Source organism: Pseudorca crassidens, chromosome 5 (assembly GCF_039906515.1).
Source record: "Pseudorca crassidens isolate mPseCra1 chromosome 5, mPseCra1.hap1, whole genome shotgun sequence".
Lineage (NCBI taxonomy): Eukaryota > Metazoa > Chordata > Mammalia > Artiodactyla > Delphinidae > Pseudorca > Pseudorca crassidens.
Genome location: NC_090300.1, coordinates 139,302,539 through 139,308,538, shown reverse-complemented (window position 1 = coordinate 139,308,538; position 6,000 = coordinate 139,302,539). Strand labels below are relative to the sequence as shown.

The window sequence follows — 6,000 nt, the reverse complement described above, 5'->3', positions numbered from 1 at the left end:
GAGGGACAACTGTTTTCAATATCACCAGAGACTATTTCTCACATCAACAAAGTCCATAAAAATCATCCTAGGCAGCAATAAAGAGGGACAGTCTGTGACACAAAATCTGGAAGAGGAGAAGTTGTGACTTTATTTTTTTTAAGAGCTTGTTAATCCTTCAAGCAGAAACAAATAGAGAAGTCGGATGTTCTGTATGCCGCCCTCCTTCAGTGTGGGAGCCACCCAGGGCAGGAACACATGTCTATACTTTGGAAGGTGAGGGTTACAGCAGCAGATGTAGAAATTTTCTGCATTTCAGGTGGGCTCCTGTTGACACCTTGTACACTACATAGGACCATCCCCGATTCTCAGGAGGCATCAGATCCAGGCCTGGAAGAAAGTGAAAAAATGTTGCTTAAAGAGGTTTACACATTCTTTGTGGGTGCTCTTCAGAATTTGTTAATAACTTGAATTGTCGGAAGGCTTCTCAGCCTCAAATAAAATAACAGCAATGATGATTCACACATGCATTGAGATTTATAATTTACGAAGCAATTTGGCGTGTGTTGTTCCATTGGATTCCCCTAACAACCTTTGAGGAGGTGAGGAACTGTGATTAAGGACATGACATAACATGATGAGATATGACATGTTCGTGATCCAGCATCTATGGAAAGGACAGGGACTTTGAATCAGCTGCTCCACCCTTGCCCTTCTTCCCATTTCATGACACCATTCATTTTTATTTATTTATTCTAGTTGTGGCAGATTGATTTCTAAGATGGCCACAATGCTTCACCCATCCTGTGGACCCATCCTTTATAATGTGACTCTGCAGCTCTTCCCATCAAGAGATGCAGCCTACTTCCCTACCCCTTGAATGGTGCCTGGCCTGGTCACTTGCTTTGGCCAATAGAATATAGTAGAATTGACTGCTTGTCATTTCCCAGCTTAGACCTCTAGAGGCAATATGTGTTTCTGCTTGCTTTCTGTCCCTTCTACCTCCATGGGAACCTGCCTAGGCTGGTGTCCTAGAGGACAGGAGACCATGTAGAAGACAGTCTGGCTATCCCAGCCAACTCCCAACCAGTAAGAGAGCCCAGCCAAGATGAGTAGAGCTGACCACCCAACCTGCAGCCGACAGAAAATGCATGAGTGAGCCCCACTGACTCACAGACCCAAGAACGTTGATAAATGTTCATTGTTAAATGCACTCAGGATTGGAGGATATTTTTAATTCAGCATGATTTTAGCAATAGATAATGGACACACTGGTCAACAAAAAGTGATGGGCCCCTACCACTTTCTAAATCCTAAAGGTACCATAGCAATGATTGAGACAGGCCCTTTGCACTCCAAGTATTACAGTCTGTCAGGGAAGATAAGGTGTGGGCATTGGTAGCTAGGGTGGTACACAATATTAATTGCATGAGTGGTTAAAAAATGCCCATGGTACTTGGAGGAAGGAAAGATTTCATGGTCATTTTGAATGACCTCACAGACAATCTAGTTAACTCCTAAATCATCCCCTTCCCTTGTTGAACAAGATCTAAAATGACCTAAATGCATCCTATGTTTTACAAAAACAAGGACACTTGCAGGCCTAGGCATGGTCAACTTATGTTATTTCTGAAAAAAATGTTATTTAAATCTCCAAAGGGAACATATGACCTCTTTGTAGTATAATTGAACATCTTATAAATAACTCATATTGTGGAGACAAGAAAGACAATAAAATTTGGAAACTACCTCCTACAAACCCTCTGAACTTGAGTGAAAATATTTCTACTAACCTCAAGCAAAAGATCTCAGTGCCAATCTACAAAGCATGCAAAATTTGAATTCCTGTTGAAGCAAATCTTCTCTTTCCTAATCTTAGCTGATTCTTGGATTAAGAATAAAAACAAAGAGTAAGGTTGAAGGCATGGAATACTCCAAGCACCATTATGTAGTGAGGACGTGTGCAGCATTTGGAGTCAGACTACCTAGGTTTGAAACCCTGGCTCCTCCACTTTCTATCTGTGTGGTCTTGGAAATTACTTAGTCTCTTTATACCTCAGTTTTCCCATCTGTAAAATGGGGATAAATATGGGGTTGTAAGAATTAAATGAGTGTAAAGCACTTAGCAAGGGGGGTCAACCAATGACAGTTGCTAGTCTAATTAGTAAACTCAATGAATTCCATTGTTGATGAAATCTAGATGTCACATGTCACATGTCATGATGTGTCAAAGATATATCAAGTGTTTTCCTATTATTTCTTCATTTTTTTTTTTATAAAGGGAGATTTTTTAAGTTATCAAAGGTTATTAATTTGACAATTAAAATAAATAGAATCATTTCTTTCCTTTTCTATTCATACAAAGAAAACTTTCCAAGTGAAAATATGGTCACAAGAGAAAAAAATTATTTCTTGTTATTATTATTACTTTATATCTTTTTAGTTTAGCTCCTTACTTTGGTTGAGATGCAAAACTCCAATTGTCGATCTTTACATGAAATGTTAGGTTTCTTTGTTTTAGAGTTTAGACCTATGAAAAGATTTTAGAACTTATTAAAAGCAGAGTCGTTTGGCAGTTAATAACATACGTGATATACCCAGGATCCTGGAAAAAGTGACAGTTTAAGGAATTTTACTCCCCTATTCCTGGACCCCAGTGTGTATAACATTCCAAGTGCAAGTGGATGACAAGGGAAAAGAAATAGAAGACTGAACCCATGACCTGGAAAGTTCTAGCCCGACACTAATGTCAATCAGAAATATGTTTGCAGTGTTTATCACCTGAATGTTTTTTGGAAAGAAAAAAATTATCTTCTTCTCCAAAAAAATAACGGGGTGGTGAAACCTGGAGAGGTTTTGGTTACCCTAGATATCTGCCCAGAAGAGAAAAGTTACTGAGGTGTGAATAGCCAATAAGAGGTAAATAACAGCATTGAGGAGATAGAGGGGACACTTGGGAAGAGATTATTTTAATTAAAGACAGTGTTTATCTTGGAAAGCTAAGGAGGGAGGGATGTGATTTAGGTTGTAACACTTATAAAGGTTACTAGTTAGGGCACCACTAAGCCAATACCAGCTCATAAAATATTGTAACTAGGGCCTAGGGCTTGAAGTGGAGGGTAGGTGGTAAAAGCCAAATATAGCGTTACTTTACACAGCATATAATAAATGTCTAGAATTGTACATGTCTTAAAATAAATTGTTTCCACTCTTTTGATAAGCACCTGAGGACAGGAGCCCTGCCTTATGCATTTCTGAACTGTCTCTCTGCTTCTCCCAGCATTTAGCCCAGAAAGTAACATAGACTGGGTGTTATCAAAAGGTCTGTTAAGTGAATAAGTGAAAGAATGGTGCACTTAGATCAATGCATGAGTGGTGGACCCATAATAATTTAGTAAGGAGACAAGAGTGGTTCTGGATGCAACCCTTACTTTTTAGTACGTGAAACTTATACTCTTTCTATAATAATCAATCAACTAACAAAAAAGCCATAGTTGACTTCAGAGAAAGAGAGAAAACCATGAGTTAGGTGAGTATTGGTTGGAGCCAATATATCAGTCAGGATGGACTAGATTATGGCCCCAAACTACCCAAATCTCAGTGGTTTACGACCACAGAGACTGAGTTCTTGCCCACATTGCTTGCCAGCTACACATTGGCTGTGGCTCTGCCCTTTGTCTGCTGAAAAGCAGCCCCAACCAAGACGCTGCCAGGCTCAGGGCAGACGGAGTTGTGAAGGATGGGACGTGTGATGGTGAGGCACCAAGGAACCCAGAGGACACTCTTGACAAGAACCTGGTCTAACCATCCAATAGGCTGACTCTGATTTCTAGTTTGGTGGTGGTAAATGTGCTTTCTACATGCTCTGAAAGATGGCTCATATCGCTGATGCCATTCTGATAATTTTTAAAGAATGTCTTAAAGGAATAAATTATTTTTATTGTATAGCACAGGGAACTATACTTAATATCTTATAATAACCTATAATGGAAGAGAATCTGAAAAAGTATATATATGTATATATATACACACACATATATAACTGAATCACTTTGCTGTGCACCTGAAACCAACACAACATTGGAAATTAACTATACTTCAATTAAAATAATAAATAAATAAATAAATCAAAGAAATGCTTCTGACTTCTCGGGACCAACCAAGAATGTGGCAAATAAAAACAATTCCTTAAACCATTTACTATCGTAGGAGGGCGCATGAGCATAAAAGCCCATCTGCCCAGCCTTCCGCTAATAGGTTTGAGAGGTAATAGCTTCTCCCTTTCTCCATCATTTTTGCAGCACGTCCCACAGATAGCACATTAATTAGCATTGAATAGCGACTCAACGATACCGCCAAGTAAGGGCTGATAAGTACCCCATACTTAGCGTGTGCCAAGGGTTCTTCTAAGTGCTCCATAGGCATTAACCCATGTAGTCCTCACAATATCCTATGAGGTAAGAAATATTATTACTGTCATCTCATAACAGCCATATGAAGGGAGTAATGATATTATCCCCATTTTTCAGATGAGAAAGCCAGGTCACAGGTTAGTTAGGTTACTTGCCCAAGGACGCAGAGCTAGTAAGTGGCTGAGCTGGGAGGCAAACTCAGGCAGTGTAGCCCCAAAGTTCACATCCATAACCTCTATTCTAGACTGCCTTGCCCCAGAACTTCAATGGGACAGGCACTTTTGTCTATTTTGCTCACTACAGCGGTGCCTGGCACACAGAATGTGCTGATTAAAGGCTTGTTGAATGAATAGAAATTTCAGTCCCTGAGTTGTGAAATGGAGGTGATGTTTTCAATCTCCCGTCTGCACCCCTCACCTCTCCCCGTCCACTTCCTAATGTCCTTTTGGGATTTTTCTGTCAAAGTCATACCTTGGGGGAAAAAAAAGAGATCCATTTTTCCTTTTAACAATTTCACAATTAAGTGTTTCATAGATGACTAGTAATGTCCTGCTTCTTCCCCTTTATTAAAGTTTTCCCAGCACTGTGCATGATCTTCACCAGTTGTTTACTCAAAATAAATCAGGAGAATATCTTCCTAAATTCCCCATATTTGGCAACACTGAAGTCAGCTGTCCCAGGACAGAAGTGGGAGGGAGTCCTAGACTCAGATCCGGAGCCTGGCCACTGCAAGGGGCCCCCAGCGCCACAAGGAAGGTCAGGAGCCTGCAGCAGCCCCATCCTCCTAAAGATGGCTTTTGTTTTTTGAGCATTTGCAGCCCGCTTATGGTGGTTGGTAATTGCTGGGTTCATTGTGTACCTTTGGTCTCTCAGGTGTATTTCCTAAACGAACATAAAAGGAAAATGATAAGGGCAAGCGCACAGAGGTGTTTATGTTTTCAGCTCTATTGCTTAAGACCAAAAACAAAAGTTAGTGCAGATGGAAGGGTGCAAGATTATGAGGCTGACTACAATGGAGACCCAAACCTCTCCTTGTAGAATGTGCCTTGCCCCCAGCTGTCGTCCACCTCCATTTAGTGGGGCTGCCACATAGCAATTAGTACGCCTGGGTTCTCCTTTGGAAAAGGAACAGAGAAGAGCAATGCCACAATGAGTCCTCCTGGACAAGAAAGCAGGCGAGTCCAGCATGGAAAATAACAAGGTAAATGATCCCTTTGGCCATTGTTTCTTTACTGTTGGACAAACCACTGGCAAGGTGAGCTTGGTTTTAAACACTCCTCCTGGGCCTTGAAAGGGCTGCAAGAAAGGGGAAAACAAAAATCCACCCTAGCCTGCTGAGCTTGAAGTCCACTGGCATATTCTATTATCTTCTCCTGTATGCTTAAATTTACTCCCAAAAGCTTCCTGCTTCTTAGATGATACGTATATAGATCCATATCTCACATCTTGACCATCAGTGAGGACTGCCAGGTAAAATACAGGACACCCAGTTAAATTTGAATGTCGGTTAAACAGTGAATAGTTCTTTACTAGAAGTATGTCTCATGCAATAGTTGGGACATATTAAATACTTATGCATTATTTCCTCTTTAATTCAAAGATAACAATG

At 40.5% G+C, this 6,000-nt stretch overlaps 1 long non-coding RNA gene across 1 annotated transcript in view; it reads right to left on the bottom strand.

Annotated features, from left to right (window-relative positions):
* Window positions 1-241: 241 nt before the first annotated feature.
* LOC137225426 (uncharacterized) overlaps window positions 242-6,000 on the bottom strand; it is a 67,346-nt gene continuing 61,587 nt past the window's right edge. Inside the window, exon 3 of the long non-coding RNA XR_010943836.1 lies at window positions 242-369. This is a non-coding gene — a long non-coding RNA (uncharacterized lncRNA). The remainder of the gene's footprint in view (window positions 370-6,000) is intronic.